Source organism: Petromyzon marinus, chromosome 75 (assembly GCF_048934315.1).
Source record: "Petromyzon marinus isolate PM22_M1 ecotype Great Lakes invasive population chromosome 75, UKy_Petmar_22M1.pri1.0, whole genome shotgun sequence".
NCBI classification, from domain to species: domain Eukaryota; kingdom Metazoa; phylum Chordata; class Hyperoartia; order Petromyzontiformes; family Petromyzontidae; genus Petromyzon; species Petromyzon marinus.
This window is the reverse complement of record NC_133741.1, coordinates 1,248,337-1,274,287: the sequence shown is the minus strand read 5'-3', so window position 1 is coordinate 1,274,287 and position 25,951 is coordinate 1,248,337. Positions and strand designations below refer to the sequence as shown.

The window sequence follows — 25,951 nt, the reverse complement described above, 5'->3', positions numbered from 1 at the left end:
TTGTACAGCCATTTCCATTCCGGTTGGTTTCTATTCCCAGCTTGATTAGCCCCTTTTTTAACTAAGTTAAACCTAAGTTAAACTTTAGCAGCCTTATAGTTTATTGCAGTATACTGTAAAGCAACCAGTTTGTCAGCTTAAATACTGCCTCCTGACTCTTGTTCATGTGTGTAATTTTCTTCAACCACTTGCCACCACCTGCTCTTGTCGATCTCTCCATCCCCCTAACCCCCTGTAGCATAACAAAAGGCGGCTTAACTTAGCCCCCCCCCCACAGCCCTTCCTGGCTCCTCCCCCCCCTTAACCTGTATATAATCTCGGGTCTTAGAGCTCTCTTCACTTGATACAGCAATTTTGCTGTGACGGTTTCCACCTGAAGACAGAGGCTTGTGTTGCCTCCAAACCGTCGTGATTTAATTGAGTTGTTTTCATTTATTTTATTTATAGATTTTTACCTACGTGACTTTACCGAAAAAAACAAAGAGTATGAATCCTTGCAGTCATGAAAGCTTCAAATCTATAATTTGTTGTCCTTCCCCTGCACCTCCGATTAGCACGGTTGGCTACGTATGGCACGAAAGAAGTTCAGCATACACACATGCACCCCGATGCCTGCCAAACTTTACATATTACTCAATGAAACAATGATAGAAAATGTTTTCATCAGAAATTTGCCACGTTTTCAGCATTCATTCACCAGAATTATAATGAAATAAAAATGATTAATCACATAATCAAAACATTCCAAACATTCTAAAGGTTACGTGCCATTAACTAGACCTTGAACTAAAGCATGGTGCTTAAATGTGGATTTTGTAAAGATGTTACAATCAAGAGCAATGACTTTAACAACACGTTTCGATAAATTGTCACCGACAAATCGGTAACCAGGGCAGCAGTGGGCAGTGCAGGAACATTTACCGCTGAACATGGACGATGTACTCACCTCATCATGCATTGTTGTGAACGATTGCGGATAATATATTAATAAACAGAAACAGCTCCGTTTCTCGAACTAAAAATCCGCGGAGTAACTTGCATGGCCATCGGTATATTGGCCCTCTGAACTAATGTTTCAGAATGTTGTCTATTCCAGTCTAGGATGTCACGACTGTGGTGTGCAGCTCTCCGATGTGTTTTCGAGTTGAGGGATATGCTGGACATCAGATACACATCATGCTGAGCAACAGATGGTTATCTATCGTGGGATACCTTTTTTGCCATTATCAAATTATGAAAAATAATAGGATTCATTGCCAGGGAGGATAAAACCTATTCCTGTTTTTCACGCTTTGATATTGCCAAAAAAGGTCCCATGATATAGTTGCTCAACCCGAGCTATAAATGCACTGATACTTGCATTGTCTTTGTACTGTTTGCCTTTTGGCATCCTCTGGTCTGACACTGGTTGCGAGACTAGGCCATAAAGAAGTCTGTCTCTGGTGTAGGCAAAGACAATTCATATTATTATCAGAACATGTTTCTTTGTATGTGTTGCGTAGTAAATGACGACGCGGAGGTAGGTCTTCAAGTAAGGGCTTGCGCTGGTTTATTAACAAAGAAAGTAAATTTTGATTTAAAGCTTTCGTGACTGCAGTAATTCATATTCTTAGTTTTTTTTGTTGTTTCTCTTCAACGTGACTTTACCGAAAAAACTAAGAATAACAAAGAAAGTAGTTAACCACCAGGGTTAGGTGTCTTACACTCGGTCTTTCTCTTGGACCCTTAGCTCTCTCTACTGCTAGCCCACTGGCTGTCTCTTCGGGCTCTCTCACTCGAGTCGGAACGGGGGTTCAGCCAACACCGCCCGACCGAGGAGAGCAGCACCTTCCGTAACTACAGCCGGCTTTTTCAGACTTCTTAAGCTCTACCCCTGGCCATCTCTTCAACTCCCTTCAACCGCTCTCCATCCCGGGCTCCCACAACGACCCCGCTTTTGTCACGGGGCCCCCCTTAAATACTCCCAGGCTACATGACGTCATCGCACCTCACAGCGCGTATGACGTCACGTCCCCATATTACTTTTCTGCATATGTTGTGCCAGAAGTATGCGTGGTTAATGCAGACTTGATTTCATGCAAAATGTATCTATGTGGTATTTGAACATCTTAACACCGCTCCTGTTCTACTCTTATTTTTCATATCAGATGATCTGTTATTCGGCATGATGTCCAACGTATCTCTCCAAGAACCAATTCAATCCCTAAAACTAAACTTAAAACTATTTTTATTTTACCAGGTAAGGCCCACTGAGCTATCGAGCTCTTTTTCAGACACGACCTGGCTATTGCAAATGATAGCTCAAAAAAGTGGCTTATCATCACGTGGAAATTTATTGCATCAGCCAATTATTCTAAACAGGAGGACCCGGAGAAAAATCCACACGACCACTGGAAGAGAGACACGCAAACTCCAAATATACAGCAGGTGTCAGGGCCAGGATTGATCATATCTAGAGAATCTCAAAATAATGATAGCGATTTAAACCAAACGAAAATTCAGAAGACACCTATAGGGGAGTTCTTCAACCATCAACCTCCCTGATCATTTTAAATGAAAGCATGAAACTCAATTATGCACAGCAGGCTGACACAGTCCAACAATTTCACATACATTGTACGTATGTGTGTGCGTGTGTGTTGTGGAGAGCGGTGGTGTAGGTTAGCATGCTGCGCTATGATCCCGGCGACCCGGGTTCGATTCCTGCTCACGGCCAACAACAGTGACGATTATCTGAACCGGTTCCTGGACCTCCCCTAGTTCGATTCAGTCTTAAATGAGTACCTGGTGTGGTGTTGCAAACATTGCAACTGGGGAGACGAAGGCGGTCGGGCGTGGTTCTGGCCACCCACCCCCTCGTGTCTATGGTTCAGTGTTAGTCTATTGACACTGAGTCTGGTGCAATGTTGAGTATGTATGTACGTTGAACTTCTTTCGTACCGTACATAGCCAACCGTGCGAATCAGGTGCGGGGGGGTGGGGGGGAACAACAAGCTAAACAAAACAAGCAGTTCTAAACGAAAGAGTTTTCAAACTCATTCCTTTAGAACTGCTTTATAATGACTATATCATTTATTTATTGGTAGAAGCCTTTCTGTGGCACAAGACTCTGACAAGGCCCTGTTGTAAGATGTCTGGCCATCCACTGTTAAGGATGCTTCCAATATAAACCCACACGTTATTATAACAATAATGATTACAACAATTGTACCATCTTTCCTAGAGATATGTGAATCTGTGTTATCCTCTAAGGTGGATTTTTCCAAATTTTTAATGTTTTAATGTCTTTCTGGAACATACAAGGCCAGTTCACATGGGACCTTTTTGCCAGTATCAAAGTAGCAACAATAAGAATAGGTACTCTTTGGTTTTTTCGGTAAAGGCACGTAGGCATAAAATGAAATAAATCACGACGTTTCGGGCGCAACACAAGCTTCCATCATCAGGTGGGAAAGCATGGTCTGCTGCTGAGGCAGATTGTTTTAAAAGGTGTGAAATGGGTGAAGCTCAAGGGTCTTGAAGAAGTGGCCGGGGCTAGTGATGTTAATGTGAGAAATTAGCATGTAACTGTAAGATAGGAGAGCGGCCTCCTCAACGAGGGCACGGAAGTGTGGCTATGTTAATGTGAGAGATTAGCATGATGTTAATCTAAGAAATTGGAGGGCACAGAAGTAGCTATGTTAATGTGAGAGATTAGCATGTAACTGTATACAAGGAGAAAAGAGCGGCCTCCTCGACGAGGGAGTGCAACCCAACGGGTGTAATCCAAATGGCCTGTGAGTATGAGAGTGCAATCCAAAAGACATGTGAGCATGAGAGTGCAACAAGGACTGAATCCAGATGTGCCAACTTTGCTAAGGCAGTGTCTTAACAACACTTACTTCACCTGGAATGGTACATTCTACAGACAAAATTAGGGTACCCCAATGCATTCTCCCTTATTGCCAGTGGTAGCGAATATTTTCATGGAAAATTTTGAGACAGATGCCATTCAGACATCCACCCTACGTCCTTCCTTGTGGTAGAGATACGTAGATGACACGTTCGTCATCTGGCCACATTGCCTGCCAGCACTGAACCAATTTCTCAATCGCATCAATTCCATACACCCATCTATCAAATTCACCTTGGAAGTGGAAAAGGATGGCAAGCTACCATTCCTTGATGTTTTGATCAAGAAAAGACCTGATGGCTCGTTGGGACATTCGGTCTACAGAATAGCCACCCACACGGATGCCTATCTAAAGCCTGACTCCCACCACCATCCAGCCCAGAATAATTCCCTCATCAAAACACTACACCATAGGGCCCGTTACATCTCCGACCGGCACCACCGAGGAAGTGAGTTGGAGCACGTACACCAAGCCCTCAGGACGAACGGATACTCGGACCGTACAATCCACAAAGCTGTCTCCCCAGCCATGCGGAGACAACCTTCTGAGGATCCAAAGAAAACCATTAGTTTATCGTACATCGCAGGGTTTACCAAAAATATTTCCAAAATCTTAAACACAAGATCCAGGTTGGTTTCAATACAGTACACAAAATCCGTGATTTAACCCAACTGTAAAATATGTGATTCCTGACATGCAAACTGAGCTGTGGTTGCGGCCCAGTTTGGGGAAACGAAACGACATGTGTCGGACCGCGTCCGTGAACACAAGGCAGATCTGAAACACGGTAGTACCAATACCTCTGCCGTTGCCGATCATTGTTTTAATGCTGTGAGCTCACGCAAAATTGATTTTTCCAAGACGGAGGTACTCTGCAAACCTACCGGCTACCTTCAGACATTTGTTCATGAAGCCATCCAGATATATAAACACACAACTTCAAACTAGAGGATGGGTACAAATTGATCAATCATTGGAAGGATGTTATTAACAAGGTAAAGTCTTAACTGACTGTGATGTTTCCATCCAACCTGCATATGTCAGCTGTTATTTCGACTCTGTCTCTCTCTCTATGCCTCTTTCTGAGATCGCTCATGCTCACATGTCTTTTGGATTGCACTCTCATTCTCACAGGCCCTTTGGATTACACCCGTTGGGTTGCACTCCCTCGTTGAGGAGGCTGCTCTTCTTTTCTCCAGTTACATGCTAATTTCTCACATTAACATCATGCTAATCCCTCAAATTAACATAGCCACTTCCGTGCCCTCGTCTAGGAGGCCGCTCTCCTATCTCACAGTTACATGATATTTTCTCATATTAACATGACTAGCCCCGGCCACTTCTTTATGACCCTTGAGCTACACCCATTTCAAACCTCTGCCTCAGCAGCAGACCATGCTTTCCTACCTGATGATGGATGCTTTTGTTGCGCCCAAAACGTCGTGATTTATTTTATACCTACGTTACTTTACCGAAAGAACCAAAGACTATGGATTCCTGCAGTCATGAAAGCTTCAAATCAAGATGAATAAGAATAGGTTTTACAATTTCTGGCTATAAAACAGGTGGTAAGATGTTCAAACACCAAATAGATTCCTTTTGCAAGCAATCAACAAAGGGTTCAACCTATTCTTATTGTTCATGCTTTGATCCCGTGACATAGCTCCTCACCCCAAGATATAAATGCTCTGATACATACATTTTCTTTTTACTGTTTGCCTTTTGGCGTTCTCTGGTCTGACACTGGTGAGACTAGGCCATCAAGAAGGCTCTGGTGTAGACCAATCAGTTTCAAAGACAATGTATATATTTTTAAACTTAACTTTCGTGACTGCAGGAATTAATATTATTTGGTTCTTTTGGTAAGTCACAGATAGAAAAAATAAAATAAAAAAATAAGTGAATGCGAACAAAAAAAACACAACGTTTTAATCGCATCACAAGCGGTCGTCATCAGGAAAAATTGACGGTTTGCCTCGAAAGGCAAACTGTTTATAAAGGTTTAGAGATGGGCATAGTCCAAGTGTGTCAGCAGCATGGGTGGGGCAGCTAATGTTAATGTAGGAGAAAACAACTAACCGCCGGTTAGTTTTTCTTCATAAACAGTTCGCCTTTAGAGGCTAACCCCTCTTTTACTGATGATGACCACCTGTGTTGCGATCGAAACGTTGTGGTTTTTTGTTTTTATTTTTTATTATTTTTCATTTTATTTATTATTATTTTTCTATCTACGTGACTTTACTAAAAGAACCAAAGAATACAAATGGATATATTATCAGAGCATGTTTGTTTGCATGTTCACCACGTGTGGTTAATGCAAACTTGATGCATTGCAAAATCTATATCTTTGGTGCTTGATCATCTTAACACCTGTTTTATTTCCAGAAAGGGTAAAACCTATTCTTATTGTTCATACTCCAATTCACATGCTTCTGCCTATTTTAGGATTAGTGACGTCAAAATGGACTACCCTGCAACATTTGAATTGACAGAAATATGGTGTTTTAGTGATTTAATTAAGTGTTGTTATACACACTTTTTTTTCTCAAATTTTCTTGTTGTGGTTTTCACACCTGATGATGATTTCTTGTGTTGCAGTCGAAACGTGAGAATTTTATTGTTATATATATTTTTATTTTATTGTTTCCCTTCTACGTGACTTTACCGAAAGAACCAAGAATATTTTATACTATTTTAATTTAATATTATACATGCCAGGCGTTTATAGTATATTATTATTTTCAAAATATTTTTTTTGTATTTGAGCGCATGCATAAAAATGTGTCGTTAACCCACCACCACCCAACATAGCCAATTTGTAAGGTTTGTCACGTAAACAAAATGTGCCATACTCTCTGGTTCTCTCGGTAAAGTCACGTAGACAGCAAAAACAACAAAAGAAAACCTGACGTTTTGGTCGCAACACAAGCGTCCGTCTTCAGGTGAGAAAATAATCTGCTGTTGTGGCTTTAACTAAATATGCCAATTAGTTACTAGTACAGCACACCGGTGTGTTGAAGAGTAAACCCACTACAACATTGTCAACTCCAAAACACCCCGGTATGCGGAACAAGTAACGAATTGGCGCGTTTTGTTTACATGACAAACCTTACTAATTGGCTGTGTCTGGTGGTGGCGGGTTTAACGACACATGTATATTTACGGAATCTAATAAAAAAAACGTCGAATATGGATACTGGTCACTAGCCTATGTGTTCAATTAGTATATGTTTTGAAAATTAAAATAAGTGAGTTTTGATCTTCTGATTAATAAGCTAATGATTACACGTACATTCTGCTGGACAACGGTGTGGAGACTGTTATTGTGATCTCTATTATAACCGGAACTTAATTAGGTACTCGGGGTAGGCTTGAGCATCGTTGAAGATTACAAACATTGCTGGATTGTGAATGTTATCAGTCACGCTGTCGTACAGCATTACGGAGCTCACGCTCGCGTCTATGGGTGGAGGTTCGAGCATGCCAGTCTTCCCCAACGTGTAATTCCCGGACAGGATGCGTGCCCGGTAGATGGATTTGATGCCATTGGCATCGGGTGGAGAGTACGTATGGTGAGCAGAATAGGCCGCGCTCACAGCAAAGTAGACTCCTTTCCCGTAGACCACAGCTGCAAATACAAAATGAAACAACTGTCATCGAGCCACATACCATCACCTCTTAATTGTGGCGATGCGTCTGTGCGCGAGTGACGGAATGGGACGTCATACCGTTTCTACCACAGTAGCTTCTGTTGAACCCATTCGTGTTGATGGCCTCGCAGGTCTCAAGAGCTGTCCCGTGATACAGAGTCCTTTCCACCGGTGCTTCCTTCAGGGGTCCCTGGTTGCAATTTTCCATCTCCGTCTTCTTTGTTGTGTACACTTTCCAAAGTGTAGGGTTTTGAATGTGGATAATCTGTAAAATGAGAGCAAACGTAGTTACGAGTGGAGACCCTTTTAGATGTAAGTGCTCAAACCCAGGCGATGGATGCTTTATATATTTGCATTGGTGTAGTGCTGTTTGATTTGTGGCGTTGTTCTCTGGTCTAACACCAGTTAGGCCATGAAGAAGGCTGTAGCTCTGGTGTCGGTCAATCAATTGCAAAGGCAATGCATGAATTGTCAAAGCATGCCTCAATAAATATTTTTTGGGTTAAATTGAGTGAATGTATGTGTCGTTAACCCACCACCACCCGACAAAGCCAATCAGTAAGGTTTGTCACGTAAACAAAACATGCCAATACGTGACTACTTCAGCCCACCGGTGTGTTGGAGAGTAAATCCACAACATTTATAATTTGAGTATGATGTTTCGCTGGTAATTACATCCAGCATCAAAGGGCGATTTTACCAATTGTGGCAAAATAAGAGCAAAATGTAATTGTGGATTTACTCTCCAACACACCAGTGTGCTGAATTATTAACTGATTGGCACGTTTTGTTCGTGAAAAAGCTTACCAATTGGCCGTCTCAGGTGTTGACTGGTTTAACGACATTTATATTTACGAGATCTAACCCAAAAACTTTTATTATGGATAATATTCTTGATTTGAAGCTTTCGTGACTGCAATAATTCATACTCTTTGGTTCTCTCGGTAAAGTCATGTAGGTATAAAAAAATAATAGATCACGACGTTTTGATTGCAACACAAGCAATCGTCATCAGGTGAGACAACTACAGCAAGAAAACTGCTGAAGTAGGCGAGAGAGCTTCTGTGACATGCGGTTATATAGGTATCGGCGGTGGGGTTGGGAGAGAGGAGGAAGGGGCAGAAAGTGGGGCGCGGGGAGCTGCGTGAGACACTAAGGGAGAAGGCCCAGCCACCAGAGGTGTGCCAATGACAAACCCCTAAGAGCAAGAGGTACACATGATGAGGGAGAGGCACACACAGAGTCGGAAATGACACTTGACATAGTCAGGTAGGATGGAAAACATCACAGTCAGTTAAGACTTTACTTGGTTAATAACGGCTTTCCAATGGTTGCTTAGTTTGTACCATCTTCTTGGTTGAAGTTGTGTCTGTGTTTATATATCTGGATGGCTTCATGAACAAATCTCCGAAAGCCGGTGGATTTGCAGAGTACCTTCGTCTTGAAAAAATAAATTTAATGTGAGCCCACTCCGTTAAAACAATGATCAGCAACGGCAGAGGTATTGGTCCTACCGTGTTTCAGATGATCTGCCTTGTGTTCGCGAACGCGGTCAGAGACGTTTCGTTTCCCCAATGTAACTGCTGCCACAGCCACAGCTCAGTTTATGGACACCAGGGTATTGCATGTCAGGAATCACATCCTTTCCAGATGGGATCAAATCACTGATTCTGTGTACTGTGTTGAAATGAACCTGGATCTCGTGTTTGTTTAAGATTTAGGAAATATTTTTGGTAACCCCTATGTATGGCCAAGTGATGGTTTTGGTTGGATCCTCAGATGGTTGTCTCCCCATGGCTGGGGAGACAGCTTTGCGGATTGTACGGTCAGAATATGCGTTCATCCTGAGGGCTTCGTGTACGTGCTCTAGCTCACTGGCTAGGTGGTGCTGGTCGGAGATGCAACGGGCCCTATGGTATAGTGTTTTGATGAGGGAATTCTTCTGGGCTGGATAGTGGTGGGAGTCGGGCTTTAGATAGGCATCCGTGTGGGTGGCTTTCCTCTAGACAGTGTCCCAACGAGCCATCAGGTCTCTTCTCGATCAAAACATCCAGGAATGGTAGCTTGCCATCCTTTTTCACTTCCATGGCCAATTTAATAGATGGGTGTATGGAATTGATGTGGTTGATAAATTGGTTCAGTGCTGGCAGACAATGTGGCCAGATGACGAACGTGTCATCTTTGTATCTCTACCACAAGGAAGGACATAGGGAAAATGTCTGGATGGCATCTGTCTCAAATTCCTCCATGAAAACATTTGCTTCCACTGGCGATAAGGGAGAACCCATTGGGGTACGCTCATTTTGTTTGTAGAATGTACCATTCCAGGTGAAGTAAGTGTTGGTAAGGCAGTGCCTTACCAAAGTTGGTACATCTGGATTCAGTCCTTGTTGGACCAAATCTTCAATGATTGCAATGGTGTCAGGTCCAGGGACTTTGGTGAACAGGAAGACTACATCAAAACTGACAAGCAAATCATCTGGAGACAGATGTCCTTGATTAGAGAAACCAAGTGAGCTGATTCTAGATTTGAAGCTTTCGTGGCTGCAAGGATTCATACTCTTTGGTTTTTCGGTAAAGTCACGTAGGTAACATAAAATGAAAACAACTAAATTAAATCACTATGTTTCGGAGGCAACACAAGCTTCCGTCTTCAGGTGGAACAGTCACAGCAAAATAGCTGTATCAAGTGAAGAGCTCTGAGACATCTGAGATTATATACAGGTTAAGGGGGGAGGAGGAGCCAGGAAGGGACGTGGGTGGGGGGGAGGGCTCAGTTATAAGCCGCCTTTTGTTATGCTGCAGGGGGTTCGAGGAAAGAGATGCACGAGTACATACAACCCACTGAGAGCAATGGCAATGGCTGTACAATTATAAGGCAGCTAAACTTTGACTTGGTTTATAACATCTTTCCAATGGTTGCTCAATTTAAAACCATCCTCTCGGTTGAAGTTGTGTCTGTTTGTATATCTGGATGGCTTCATGGACAAATCTTTGGTAATAACCGGGAGGTTTGCAGAGCACTTTGGTATCGGAGAAAACAATGTCATGAGAACCCGCTGTGTTGAAACAATGATCAGCCACGGCCGAAGAATTTGTTCTGCCGTGTTTCAAATCTGATTTGTGCTCGCGAATTCGGTCAGAAATATGTCATTTCGTCTCCCCGACTCAATTTTTAAACACCGGGGTACTGTAAGTCAGGAATGACATCCTTTATGGATGGGATCAGATGATGGATTTTTTGTACTGTATTGAACCGGACCTGGATCTTGTGTCGAACTAGTGATGATCTTGTTGGTTTTTATCGTTATGCTGGTAGTATGATCACTTTTAATTTTTGAGTAACTCTATCATTGAGTAGGTCCTGGATTTTGTTGTATGAGTGTTTATCCATGATGACAGTAGCATTGCCCTTGTCGGCCGAGAGAATGACTATCATCCCTCTTTTTTTTTATTTGCGAGTTCAGAGCGTTCGTTTTGCTAATGTTCCTAATGGGTTTCTTAGCATTCTTGAGAATAGTGGCTATTTCAGCTCTCGCAACGTCCACTCGGCTGTGTCCTATGCCTTTGAGGGCTACATCGAGAGCAAAATTTGAATCAGACGCCATCTAGACATCCGCCCTTCGTCCTTTCCTATGGAAGAGATATGTGGATGACACTTTTGTCATTTGGCCACATGGCCTCCCAGCATTGAATCATTTCCTAGACCACATAAATTCCAGACACCCATCCATCAAATTCACCATGGAAGTGGATAAAGATGGCAAGCTGCCATTCTTGGATGTTCTGTTTGAGAGGAGGACTGATGGCTCTTTGGGACATTCTGTTCACAGGAAGTCCACCCACACAGTCTCCTACTTGAAGCCTGATTCCCACCACCACCCGGCTCAAAATAATTATCTCATCAAAACATTATACCATAGGGCTCATTGCATTTCTGACCAACACCACCTGGCCAGTAAATGAAAACATGTACATCTGGCCCTCAAGATGAACGGGTACTCTGATCGTACTATCCGCCAAGCTGTTTCTCCCACCATACAGAAACAACCACCTGATACTCCGATCAAAATCATCACATTACCATACATAGCAGGCGTTACCAAAAAGATTTCCAAAATTCGAAACAAACACAAGATCCTGGTCTGGTTCAATACAGTACACAAAATCCGTGATCTGATCCCATCCGTAAAGAATGCATTCCTGACTTACAGAACCCCGGTGTTTACAAATTGAGTTGTACCTGCAGTGACTGCTATATCGGGGAGACGAAATGACATTTCTGTCCGAATTCGCGAGCACAAATCAGATTTGAAACACGGCAGAACGAATTCTTCGGCCGTGGCTGATCATTATTTCAACACAGCGGGTTCTCGTGACATTGTTTTCTCCGATACCAAAGTGCTCTGCAAACCTCCCGGTTATTACCAAAGATTTGTCCATGAAGCCATCCAGATATACAAACATAGACACAACTTCAACCGAGAGGATGATTTTAAATTGAGCAACCATTGGAAAGATGTTTTAAACCAAGTCAAACTTTAGCTGCCTTATAATTGTACAGCCATTGCTCTCAGTGGGTTGTATGTACTCGTGCATCCCTTTCCCCGAACCCCCTGCAGTATAACAAAAGGCGGCTTAACTGAGCCCTCCCCCCCACCCACGTCCCTTCCTGGCTCCTCCCCCCCCCCCCTTAACCTGTATATAATCTCGGGTGTCTCAGAGCTCTTCACTTGATACAGCTATTTTGCTGTGACTGTTCCACCTGAAGACGGAAGCTTGTGTTGCCTCCGAAACGTCGTAATTTAATTTACTTGTCTTCATTTTATGTTACCTACGTGACTTTACCAAAAAACCAAAGAGTATGAGTACAAGTGAGCTGAGTTAAGTACAGCTGAGGCGGTCTCTCCCGTGAAAGGAAGCAGGGTCTCAGACAGAAATCGGTCGAGTTTGTAGGTGGATGAGTTAATGGTGGAGACGATAGGACGGAGCAGGGTACCTTCTTTGTGGATTTTTGGAAGGCCATAAAATCTGGGTGGTCTAGCAGCCGAAGGTTTTAGAGAGCGCTGCTTGGTCTGATCGATTAGAGAAGCCGATTTAGTGATGATATTGTTGTTTTTGTGGCTAGGCGGTTGGTGGGATCTCTGTTGATTTTAGTTTAGCTGCCATAATTAAGAAGGTCCTGAATTTTGTTGTTGTAAGTTGTTGTATCCATGATGAGAGTGGCATTGCCCTTGTCGGCTGAGAGGATGACAATGTCACATCTGTTTTTTTGGTTGAGAGAGTTCAAAATGCTCGTCCTTGCTGATGTTGCTAATGGGTTTCTTAGCGTTTTGAGGATAGCAGCGATTTCAGATCTTGCAACGTCTGCCGGGATGGGTCCCAAACCTTTGAGGGCTACGTCGACCTAGGCAATGATATCATCCACTCGGATGTGTTTACGGGTGACTGTGAAATTCAACCCTTTAGTTAGTACCGATTTTAGGCTGTCGTAATTATTTTTTTATCCGCAGTCTAGCGCAATCTGTAAATCTGTTACCTCCGTGCATCGTCTCATCTCCCAGCTCTCGCCACCGCTCTTTTGCCACCAGCAGGTGGAGCTAGTGGGTGGGCAAATCTACTCTCCTCCTCCCCCTCCCCCATTACCTTATCTTCCTCATCACCATAGACTTCAACCCTCAGTATTGTAGTGCCATTGTTAGGTGGTATGGTTATATTCTTACCTGCAGTAGCGGACATGTGTCAACAGAGTTCGAGAAGGAAGGTGTGGCTAGGGGCGGAGAGACTCTGGAATGGGTATAAAAGCCGGACCCCTGAACGGGTCCGGCAGTCATCGTCCATTTGAAGACTTGGAGACCTGAACAACCGCTCGGAAGACCTGAAGCAAAGAGCTCAAAGGGCAGAACCTGAACCCCTAGTTAGGGTCGGGTTCAGAGCTTTCCAGTCTAGGGTAGAGCTATAACCAGAGTGAGGGCACATTAGTCATATCATATGCCAACTTGGACTTTGTTTTCATTGTTATGCTGATGACACTCAAATTTACATTAACATTGAATCCCCCCTCAATGCAGAAGTATCTTGTGTATCATCGTCTCTTGTGATTATTAAGGCTTGGATGCAGTCTAACTTTCTTAATTTCAAAGCTGATAAGACAGAGGTGCTGTATGTTGGGTCCCATCATTAATTGTCTAAGGCTGGCTCGGTCAGTGTGTTAATTGATGACCAAAATGTCGGTGCTGCTCAGACAGTTTCCAACCTTGGTGTTGTCCTTGATCCCTTACTAACCTTCGAAGCACCCATTAACAAGGTCATTAAGGCTGCCTTCTTTCACCTCAGAAATATAGCCGGATTGCACCCCATTATCTCGTTATCGAACATTAAGAAGCTGGTACACATGTTTGTCTTTTCACGTATCGATGTATGTCATGCATTATTAGCTATCATCTCTCTCAAGCTGTTAAACCGCCTCCAGCACATGCAGCTGCCAGAGGTTTTACTCGAACACCAGTTCCTGAGCACATCACACCTGTACTTGAGTCTCTTCATTGGTTACCGGTCAGGTTCCAAGTGGAGTTCAAGATCCTTCTCATCTACGAGGCCCTCAACTATGCCTCCCTCTCTTATATCAGTGACCTCCACCCATATGTCCCAACGCAAGTTCTTCAGTCATCTAAGTGTGGGGTCATGTGTGTTCCGAGGGCACACTGTTCAATGGGTGACCGGGCATTTTCCTGTGTGGCTCCCAACCTGTGGAATGCACTCCCATCTGATATTCACTCCACATGGGGGTAGGGGGGGTGCCTCCTCCCCCCTCCTCAGTGTCAACTTATAACCCTCACTGCAAAGGCAGAATCCTCATGTCACGCCATCTCGGTAACGCTATTGAGACATACAAGTAAAATGGACGTCATGATGAACAAGGGATTATAACGTTTAAATGAAATAAGTCTGTGTCACCGCGGCCTTACAAATTGCACACGAATGGATGCAATGAATATGACGTTGCAGTCTGCTTTTCACTTGAATGTTTCAGATTTACAGCAATACACCCATCCTCGGATGGGCTATAGGCTCGCCACCATTTACATGCACATTTTGATTCCTAAATGCACGTAAATGAAGTTTTTTCTTGTTCGTTTTACCTCTTCAATCGAATACCCGGACTGTTTGCAAAGTTTCCCCAGGGATTCTTCAAATTCAAGTTTGATTTTCTGAAAGGTTCTCGATCTTCTTTTCAACTCCACAGTGATCACACGGTGGCCCTTGAACTCAGCCTCGTCTGCCCAGTCTGCGGGTATTACATCTGAAAGAGAGGTAAACACAACAAATGCTTGTGTCCATGCGGCAATATGAGTTGGACTTTAGATAAGTAATACAATTTGTATTCCATGTGTAGATTATCATTATTTACGAGTACAATATTCAATGAGTAAGTAATGTGATGGTTATTTTTATAAGTGATGATCTGTTTTCGAACGCAGTATTTTCCAATACAATCGTAGTATGTTGCTGACAGTATACATTGTGTAGGCACACATCACATTTTTAATTTATACGATTTTGAGATTACAAAGGATTAAAAAACATCACACTGTGACGCAGCCCAAACAATTGGGTCAACTAAATGTTGGTACGGTCCCAACCTGAAGAGGTTACTCAATGGGCAGAAAAGAATGAAGCGGGCAGATTGAAATCGAATTTCTTTAGAACTGCTTTTTGTGTTTTGTTTGTTTATCCCCCACATCTCCGATTTGCACGGTTGGCTACGTACGGTGGGAAAGAAAATACAACATACACACATACAATATGCTTCATATAATGATACTGTTGATGATGACGATCATGTCGATGATTCTACAGCATTAATAATTGTGACAAATAATGCATTCATTGACTTACCCAAGGCTGTTTTCCGTTTAATTTTCCGTGTTGATTCATATTCATATGAAAATTCATTTCTATTGAATTTGACGTGTGCCTTCCTGTCATCTATAGAGAAAATTTGCTGTTTCTGTAAGTAAGCCTTTTCAATAGCAATATTTTCAGACTTGGTGAATGATACGTACTCTTCATTGCTATCCAGATACATCCATTTAACAGTCTTTTCCAATAATTCTTCCTCCTCAGCTGTCATCAACCTTAACCTCACATCATTCATTATCTTGTGAAGTTCTACAACAACGTGACTCACGTCTGCGATATTGCCTTGGATTTTTAACCCACCGCTTGCATCTATTTTGATGATAACTTGATGTTTGTTTTGCAAAGCGTTCATTTGATCAAATTCTTCCGGGGAGAACTCCTGAATAAGGGGATCTTTAATTTCCCTTTCAGTCTCCTCGGTGCTCAGTTTCGTTTCAATCATTTCAAATACCTTGTCAATGTTCTCTTTCTTGTTTGAAAACACCTGCAACTGGACTGGCTCAATCTCAACAACCTCAAACGACGGCTGTATTTGAGCATGCGTTCGACCAGGTATAAATGATGTAATATACTGGAGACTCCCTGTAGGACAATATGCATGGATATTACACAGCAGAACACAAAATGTACATTATAAACCAACACACAAACTCCGGTCATCCTCACAGAAGCGGCTTTTATATTAACCATCAAACAAAGATGGTCACCACATCATGCGCTTTCAGATGCGCTTCTGCGGCTGTCTGGAACGCTCTTCCTTCCGATATTAGGAAACCACCGGAGTCATGCATTTTTAAATCTAGATTAAAAACTAATTTCTTTAGAACTGATTTTTGTGTTTAGTTTGTTGGCCTTCCCCCACACCTCCAATAAGCAGGGTTGGCTATATACAACGTGAAAAAAGTTCAACATACACTTATACATAAAAAGGAAATGCAGCAAAGCAGGCTTTAATGAGACATTTGCATTGTATATTTTCCATGATATTTCCCAGATTGCGTTAAGAGCATCACGTTATGAGGCAAAGCATGAATCGGAATATCTTGCAGATCAATGCAACCCTTAGTGCTGGAGAACGGACCATATAAAGATATCAGTGAGCTGCTTCTGAGACACCATCAAGGGCCTCTGTTCTAGATATTCAGCACAGCACTTTCCCTGCCCACTCTTGCCACGGCAAGTGATGTTTGTCGCCTGACAGTCGACCAGATACTTTAAAATTCTCAATGCGAGGCTTTATTTCAATAAAGTGCAAAACAAAATTCAATTTGATGGGTTTATTTGTTGTGTGCAGTCATTGTACAGAGTCTTACTTGAGAATAGGTTTTTTATACTCTTTGGTTCTTTCGGTAAAGTCACGTAGGTAGAAAGAATGAAATAAAATAAAAATATATCACAATGTTCTGATCGCAACACAAGCATTCGTCATCTTGCGATCGAAATGTCGTGATATATTATTTTCATTGTATTAATTTTTTTCTACCTATGTGAATTTACCGAAAGAACCAAAGAGTATGGATTCCTACAATCACGAAAGCTTCAAATCAATAGGTTTTTTCCCCTTTTTTCTGACAACAAAACAGGTGTTAAGATGTTAAAACACCAAACTGAAACCTTTTACAAGGAATCATGTCTGCATTAACCACAATACTTGTGGTCAGAATGCAAACAAAAACATACTCTGATAATATATGCATTGTCTTTGAAACTGATTGGTCCACACCAGAGACAGCTTTCTTTCGACCCTAGTCTCAAACAGTGTTAGACCAGAGGACGCCAAAAGCGTCTTACTTGTCACGGAAGATATGAAGCCTCTCTCCACCGGTGCCGATTTCTTGCTTCTGCTCAACAACTCTTCGTGAAAATCCTTCAGCATCTCAGCCATGAAGACCACAACCTTCACTTGCAGTAGGCTCCTGGGCTTCCTCTGCACAGAGAACTCAGCCACCGCATCCAGGATGAGAGCAGCAGCATTTCGAGGTGAAAGCCCATGCATGCCTGTTGATTAAATGATGCATGGAAATCAATTGTATGAGTGAACCGTAATCACCATCAGAAAATGCCGACTGCTTGATTAATTCTAGCCAAAACCATATCTTTGCTCCATATACCATATTAAACATACATACAGGTTGTAACCTTCGATTTACAAATGTTCAGCGTTACGAAATTTTGTGTTAATGCAATCGACAAGTTACAGACACTTCTCTATAAGAACAATCTAATTTTTTCGTGAACGAAATTTCACTACGGCCACGTGCCATGAGATCATCAAACGAGAAACACCATACGGGAGTCTGAGTAGTCATCCATCAGCCACTACAGAGTCACAGTGACCCTGCTGGTGGGAATCAGTGTATTCGGCCTTCAGCCACTACAGGGTCAGTGTTGTCACGGTGTCCCTACAGTGCAGCAGCAACGCCTTCACATTGCATTAACCAATTAGTCTGGCATGTAGCAGATCTTTTGGTGTGTTCCCTGAAAAGGTTAATTAATGTTTTTTTAATTAATATTAAATGGTTTTAATATTTATATCTATTGTTTTTGTATTGTGAAAAGTGATAGAAGTGTATACATTAGGTTAGGAGTAGAGTCGGAATAACTGTCCGAAACACATCCCTAATGTTTGGGATTAAGTTAATGGGAAATCCGTTCCGGTTAATGAGATTTCATTTAATGCATCCCCTGCAAATATCTAGGGATACCTGCATTTAGTTTTAACTTCAATGGGAATTAAATGTGGGGAATGTGTAAATTGCTGAATGGAAAAGGCAGACAGTGGGGTTCAAGATAAAGATGAGTAAAACTAAAGTTACATAAAAAAAACAGCTTGCCAGATAGTTGAAGATATCTGAAGATAAAAGCCCTGTAAGAATGCATCTGTTTAGTGTTTTATTTCTTTATGTTTAGCGTTTCATTAATAGCTGATCTATAAGCAGCGTCACAGGAATACACAACATAATATCATGAACATGCATTTTGACAATATAGTATTTACCTGTTCCAATGGCAGGCAGAGCAATAGATTTCATTTGATCCGCTTCACATGTCTCAAATGCATTGTATAGTTGTTTTGTAATATCTCTCTCGAGGCAAACCAAGTGAACGATATATTTGCAATTCAACCTTCCAGATGGGGTCACGATTATGCTGTTATTATTACTATCTGAAAAGGAAAAACGAAAACAACGTCAACGAATTCTTACGTAAAATAAAATGTCAAGAAATTCGAAAATAATGTTGACACTTTCATTGTTACCTACATTCTTTCAAAAACGCAGCCCGTACTGTTGGTCCAGCAGCGTCTATAATTGCTTTGGAAACACCTAAAGAGGGAAAACACATGTCCAGATTAGCATGACCGTCGAGAAGCCATTATCATAAAGGTTGACTGAAATAATACACGTACAATGTTATATTAAATATCTTAGATAAGGGGCAGTCATTCAACTGAAGATAATTGTAATTAATTAATTTATGTGGTGAAACATGTACTGTGGTTTATCCTCATTGATTGTTAGAATTCAAATGCAATCAATGAATGTGCAATGGTTCATATGTTCTCCAGTTTTATTAATCCCTTTGTTTAGCAAATATATATACATTTTTGGAAAATGTATTCTGTGATTGTAGATCAATTTGTTAAAGCATATTCCATTTTCTTACTCCACTTATATGTAGTGACATTCGACATTGCGGTCTTCAACAATGGGAGTCTTTATTTCTTCCAGCATGAGACATGTGGGTCTTCAAAGATCCCCTTCACTCCAAGCGTCCCAAACTCTCTTGCGTCCCCCCTCTTTTATAGCCATCAAGTCCCATTCCCGAAGTTTCCTTGATCTTCCACTTCCCCTCCAGCCAAATTACCTTCCCACTTTTCTGAACGGATTCCAACCGTCCTCCATGTAACGCATACTCCACTTTGTATTTCTCCTCCAATCCCTTCACTTCCCTGCCTGTGACGGTGGGTAACCAATTCTAGCGTCACATGTAATTAAATCCACCAGGGGGAAGTATGGTGTTGGGAGGTTGGTGATTGTTGGGAGGTGAGGGCACAACAACCCAAGGCTTACACAGATGTAAGGGTTTGAGCTCTTTATTTTGCACTCGCCTTAAATTATGAGAGGTGTGGTTGTGGCGATTTCGCCATAACAATGACACGCAGAAGCCCCGCATTATTGCTACACCATCCACGGCTTTCAGCACAACCATACTTAAAGTACATCAATAGAAGTGGCTGTTATTACACCACATGCTACTCACAGCTATATAACATGCAACAAGCCCACACACACATTCTGGAACCACTGCATAGGCTGCCACACAGCCTCAGTCTGACGTCGAATTAAAGACGGTCGAGAGCCAGGGTTTGTTATCTCCCCACTTGCTGCTCTCTCCTGGTCCTCCCAACACCCTCTTTGCTGTGTAGTCGCAGAGCTGCTGCCTCTGCACGCTGTCCCATCTGGGACCGAGCTGGGATATATACCTCTCCTGCTGGCACTGCTCTCGCGGTGGAGGGCTAGGGAGGTGCTGCTTTTCTGCCTCCTCCTTGCCCGACTGAGCTGCCTTTTATAGGTAGTCCCCAACCCGCCCAGGAGAGGGGAGGCCGAGATGCCCCTCGCCTTCTGCAGTGCACTATTGGCGCTAGCAAAGGCTGCCTTCCTGAAGATGGACCACGACGGAGTCGACTCGCTGGTCCTCGAGAGATTGTTGGCATTGGAAAAGGACCTCAACATTGTCCTGCCAGCCGTCGACGACAACAATCTGTTTACCCTGAACGTTGCAAGATGCATCCAGGCGTACCTGCTCTTGCAACGACATAAGGGGTTGGCGACGTGTACCGTGCCTCGTGAGATGAGTGATACACCTGAAGATGTGGAGCCCTTCCAAGCCTGCGCTTCGGCCCAAAGCAGAGACTGGAGGGGACGGCATGGTGCGACGCGATGAACAACTTCGATGGCGAAAGACCTCTCCTCATCCTGGGAGCGGGCTCGTCGTGTGCTACAACTGCGGCCTGCCGGGACACATCTCGTCGGGTTGCCGCGTGTCGCGACAACGCCACCCCGGATCACCGCCATCATCCGCCTGACCATCCTCCACTCGACTATATCCGAAGGCGAGTCGCGACACACCTCTCACTCGGCCCCTGAATCCACGTCACTCATCGCGTTCAGATGGTTTTCATTCTCGTCGTGTGTCAGGGCATGAGGGTTCGGATTTTGCTCTTGCTTACTGGCCGCTCCACCCTGGTCAGTGGTCGGAGTTGGCTCATAGGGTGGTTGCCGCGGTTGCAGGTTCTGAGTTTAATTGTTTTTGCATCCTATTACCGCCGTTTTGTCGCCGGGTTCGCCACTATCACCAAACCTCTCCATGCCCTGATGGCAAATGGTCAGAAGTTCCATTGGGGGGAGGAGGCCGCATCAGGAGATTGAATCTTTACCCTCGGGGCTCCTCCAGAAACAACAAAAAGCCACTACGGATGGCCATGTGGAATGTTTGAATGCTCACTGCGGAGGAGAGGCTGCCACTCCTCTGTCGGGAGCTGGACCGGTACCACCTGGATCTCTGGCATTCAGGAGGTCCGGTGGACCGGCTCTGGCTCCTGCTAACCATGAGGGGTGGACAGTCCTCAACTCGGGGCAGGAGACTGCTAAACAACAGGGTGTGGCTCTTCTAAACAAAAGAATGAAGGCAGCGTGGGAGCGTGGCAGTGAGGTGTGGGAAGCTGTCAGCCCCAGGCTACTTTAGGCTCGCCTTCCCATCAACCGGAGGCGAGGAGTGGTGATGGTGATTACTTATGCCCCACCGAAGACGAACATCCGTGGAGGGATGCAGGCAAGGCCGATGAGTCAGATGCTTTCTCTGACCTCCTGTCACAGGTGCTGGCTAAAGTGGCCCCTTGGGATAGTCATCTTGTTGGGTGACTTCAATGCCCGAGTTGGTCATGATGCTGGCACCTGGTCTGGAGTGATTGGAAGGCATGGGTCAGATCAGCTCAATAACAATGGTAGGAGGCTGCTAGATTTTTCTGCAGCCCATGGGCTTGTAATTACCAACACGCTGTTCCGGCATCGGCGGATCCACACAACATCATGGATGCATGCCGTGTCCAAGCAAGAACATCTGCTGGACTACATAGTAAAGGAACAACGGATGCGAGTCCATGTGCTTGATACCAGGACCTACCGTGGAGCTGATCTGCCCTCTGACCATCGACTTGTCATCTGTAAGATGCGCCTGCCATTCTTCCACTCCGGTGGTGGGTGGACACCCAGGACCCCATTCCAACCTAAGGTGGCGTGGTCTCAGCTGATGAAAGTTGCAAGCGATAATTTCATCATCGCTTGCGGCTGGGGTTGGCATCGTCCCCCACTCCTCCTGATGTTGAGGGCAAATGGGCGAGGTTTAGGACTGTGACTCATGCAGCTGCAATGGCTGCTTTGGATACGCGGTCCAGACCTCCCCAGAGACCCTGGCTGACAGAGGAGGTGTTCAGGATAGTTGAGAAAAAACAACAGGCCCACTATAATAGTCTACAGCATCCCACGTCAGAGATTGAGGAGGCTTACCGCAGCCTTCGCTCGGAGGTTCGGAGAGCCGTGAGGCGCTGCAAGGATGGGTGGTGGTCGCGTGTTTCTGAGGAGATGGAGTCTGCCTCAATGGCCCGTGATCACAAATCCTTATTTAACTCCATCAAAAAAGTAACCTGCAGCACCACACCTCTTACCAGGTGCCATCTGTTGAGGAAGTACTAAAGGCGATCCAGAGTTTGAGACCAGGAAAGGCACCGTGCAGAGATCTCCAAAGCGAAATGCTGCGGGAGGGTGGCATTTGTGCACAGGCTGCCCTACATGACATAACAACAGTTTGGACCACTGGACGGGTTCCGCAGGATTGTAAGGATGCCCTAGTGGTCCCCCTCTTGAAAAAGGGGGACCGCACAGACTGTAACAACTACAGGGGCATCTCACTCCTCAGTGTGCCGGTAAGGTCCTGGCAAGGATTATTCAACATTGCCTTGCTAGGCATGCTGAGGAGAGGATTGCGGAACCCCATTGTGGTTTCAGGAAAGGGCGGTCCTACACAAATGCCATATTTTCTGTCCGTTTGCTACAGTAGAGGTGTATGGAATTACAACAAGACCTACATCTCTGCTTTATTGACCTGGTCAAGGCCTATGATACCATCAGTAGGCCTGGGCTCTGGGTTATTCTTCGTGCTTTCGGAGTCCCTGACCCTCTGCTCACGATCATTAAGGACCTTCATGATGGTGAGCGGGCCCAGGTAAAACTACGTGGCAGGGAGTCGGAGTCATTCCCTGTTCACCTTGGGGTGCGACAGGGATGTCCTCTGGCTCCCACATTATTTAACATCTTTTTCGACCACGTAGTCCGTGAAGCCTTCGATGACTGTACCAGAGGAATTTCCATCTGGTACAGATACAATGGGAGGCTGATCGATGCCCGGGCGCGGTGATGGGTTGGCTCCCTATTGGTCAACCATGTTATGTATGCTGATGATCTGGTAATTGCCACTCACTCAGAGGAGGAGTTGGAGGCACTGCTGCTGAACCTGGAGCGTGCCACTAAGAGGTGGGGCCTTACCATCAGCCCCACCAAAACTAAGCACCTGCCTGGGTTTTTTGTACCATCGGGCAACCCACTCACACAACTCCCAATCGGTGATGGGACAGTTGTGAAGAGAGTGGAGAGTTTCCCATACCTGGGCAGTGTGCTCATGACTGGCTCCGGTTTGACAGCAGAGATCTCACTTAGAATCAGTCGAGCTGCATTATATTTTCATCAGTTGCGTAATGCTGTGTGGAAGCTACCTGGTCTGTTGCTCCACACGAAGCTTCAAGTCTTCTGGCCACGGTTATTCCATCCTTTCTCTACGCTTGCGAAACGTGGACCCCCCTAATGGAGCATCTTCGCAGATTGAAAACATTTAGGCTGGCCTGCCTACGATCCATCCTGGGTTTAACCAGGCTGCATTGTGTGAGTAGCTCACAAATCCTAGAAAGATCTGGGCAAAGTCCCATCGGTGAGCTCCGGCAGGCAAGGCTGCATTGGCTGGGTCATGTAGCCCGCATGCCCAGTCACCGCATGCCTGAACAGTTTTTGTTCGGCCGGATAGAGGGGGCTAACAGGCGCGGCATGGGCTAGAGAAGAGATGGAGTGATGTGGTACAGGAGGATGTGGAGCTGAGTAGACTTGCCGATGACTGGTACCAGCTGTGTCAAGATCGGCCTCTGTGGAGGAGGCTCATGAAGGACGCTGCTGGGCAGTTGGAGGCAGCTGCCCTCCAACAACAACGGAGGGCGGAGGAGCGACGCTCACAACAACGAGCGAAGCGCCAGGTGGTTAAAGTACAGCAAGTTGGCACAGTAGGGGGCACAGGTGGTGCATCAGCCGGTCATCTCAGTCGACCCGTGGCACCTGGGTCTGCCCCGTGACCTCCTGCCAGCGGGCGTTCGACACTTCACGTGGCCTCAAGGTACACATGGCCTGGCACAAGCATCATAGTGATATCACCGCCACTTATTGGCGAATGCCGGTTGTTGTTGGGGTAGCGGTCGAGCCCCAGCCTGCCAAGGTGCCACCTCGGCCTCCTGGGCAATCTAGGCTCTGCACGGCACTAGACCTCACCACTACACTGTCAAGTGAGTACTATTGTAGTGACGTCACCGGATGTCAACATGCTGGGTGCAGTGCCGGCCCGAGAGGGGCACGGCGTGTAGTGTAGCGACATCGTGGATACCACAGTGATGCGGGTGTAGTACCGGCCTTAGAGGGGCCCGGGGAGCGCTGATTTATACCGCAAGATGGCACCACGCTTTGCGTGCAGTACCGGCCCTCCAGGACAGGGCATGTGGGTGCCGGCCGAAGGATGAGGTTACGTTAGGCCATGGCACTCTGGTTGACCCGGGAGGACACATGACAGGTTAAGTCTACAGAGGGGCCCCATGAGGGGGCTAGGGGTGGTCACGAGATTGGGACCCAGATCCTTCCTGAGGATTCTGGAAGATGGACGTGGCCAAGGGCGGAGCTGGCCAAGCCACAGAGAATATAAGCCAGGCCCCTTCGTCTACGTTCTCCATTCAACAAGTCTCCAATATGTGGACCCGGGCAAAAGTTGTTGGTCCCGGTCCGTAGTGGCAGTTACGTGTAATTAGTGTAGTTAGCCTGGTGGCCACCATCATAGGTTATTCTGTTAAGGGGAAGTTACCCCATGTATTGGACTGAATAAATGTGTTGCCTCCAAGTCTACGTCTGCGACTCAATTGAACCCACTACACTATTATAGATTTTGACTTAACTTTCGTGACTGCAGGAATTCATATTATTTGGTTCGTTCGGTAAAGTCATGTAGATAGAAAAAATAATAATACAAATAAAGTGAATAGAGTTAGTAGTTACTACTATAGTCAGTGTTTACTACTATAGTTGGTAGTTACTACTATAGAGTCGGTAGATACTTCTATAGAGTCGGTAGACACTACTATAGAGTCGGTAGATAGTACCGTAGAGTCGGTAGATGCCACTATAGAGTCAGTAGATAATAGTACAGTCAGTAGATACCACTATAGTCAGTATATAATGCTGCAGAGTCGGTAGATACGGCTATAGTGAGTGGATACTACTATAGAGTCAATAGGTACGACTATAAATTCAGTAAAGTGAGCGTACTGCCAGTCTATAATGTAGACTTATTCTTGGTTCTTAATAACCATTGCTCCAGTCGACATTATAGATTGCCAGTACACTCACAAAACGTATTAACCAGGCTACAGTCTACATTATACACTGCCAGTACACTCACTCTGATTAAAAAAAACTAGGCGACAGTCTACATTAATGGTTATTTGTTTTTTTCTATTTTTTATTTTTTTCACCACTTTATTTTTCTATCTACGTGACTTTACCGAAAGAAACAAAGATTACTGTTATATAGTTAGTATAGATACTACTACAGCCAGTACACACTGCTATAGAGTTAGTATATAACTACTACTACAGCCAGTACACACTGCTATATAGTTAGTATAGCTACTACAGCCAGTACACACTGCTATAAAGTTAGTATATAACAGCTACTACAGCCAGTACACACTGCTATAGAGTTAGTATATAACTACTACTGCAGCCAGTACACACTGCTATAGAGTTAGTATAGCTCCTAATACAGTCAGTACACACTGCTATTCAGTTAGTTTAAATACTACTACAGCCAGTACACACTGCTATAGATTTAGTATAGCTACTACTGCAGCCAGTACACACTGCTATAGCGCTAGTATAGCTACTACTATGGCCATTACACACTACTATAGAGTTAGTATAGCTACTACTACAGCCAGTACACACTGCTATAGAGTTAGTATAGCTACTACTACAGCCAGTACATACTGCTATAGAGTTATAGCTACGACTACAGCCAGTAATCACTGCTATAGAGTTAGTATAGCTACTACTACAGCCAGTA

At 44.4% G+C, this 25,951-nt stretch overlaps 2 long non-coding RNA genes across 3 annotated transcripts in view; one reads left to right on the top strand and one right to left on the bottom strand.

Annotated features, from left to right (window-relative positions):
- Positions 1-25,951, top strand: part of LOC142907123 (uncharacterized) — a 72,923-nt gene that overhangs the window by 5,289 nt on the left and 41,683 nt on the right. Inside the window, exons 3-4 of one of the 2 annotated variants that reach the window (XR_012930811.1) lie at positions 14,790-14,857; positions 16,461-16,728. This is a non-coding gene — a long non-coding RNA (uncharacterized LOC142907123). Of the gene's footprint in view, positions 1-14,789; positions 14,858-16,460; positions 16,729-25,951 lie in introns of those variants that run through there. The other variant, XR_012930812.1, reaches the window with a different exon arrangement.
- Positions 6,946-14,841, bottom strand: LOC142907124 (uncharacterized). Its single transcript, XR_012930813.1, has 3 exons — positions 14,686-14,841; positions 7,622-7,808; positions 6,946-7,521 (listed from the first exon to the last, which is right to left on the bottom strand). It is a non-coding gene; the product is annotated as an uncharacterized LOC142907124 (long non-coding RNA).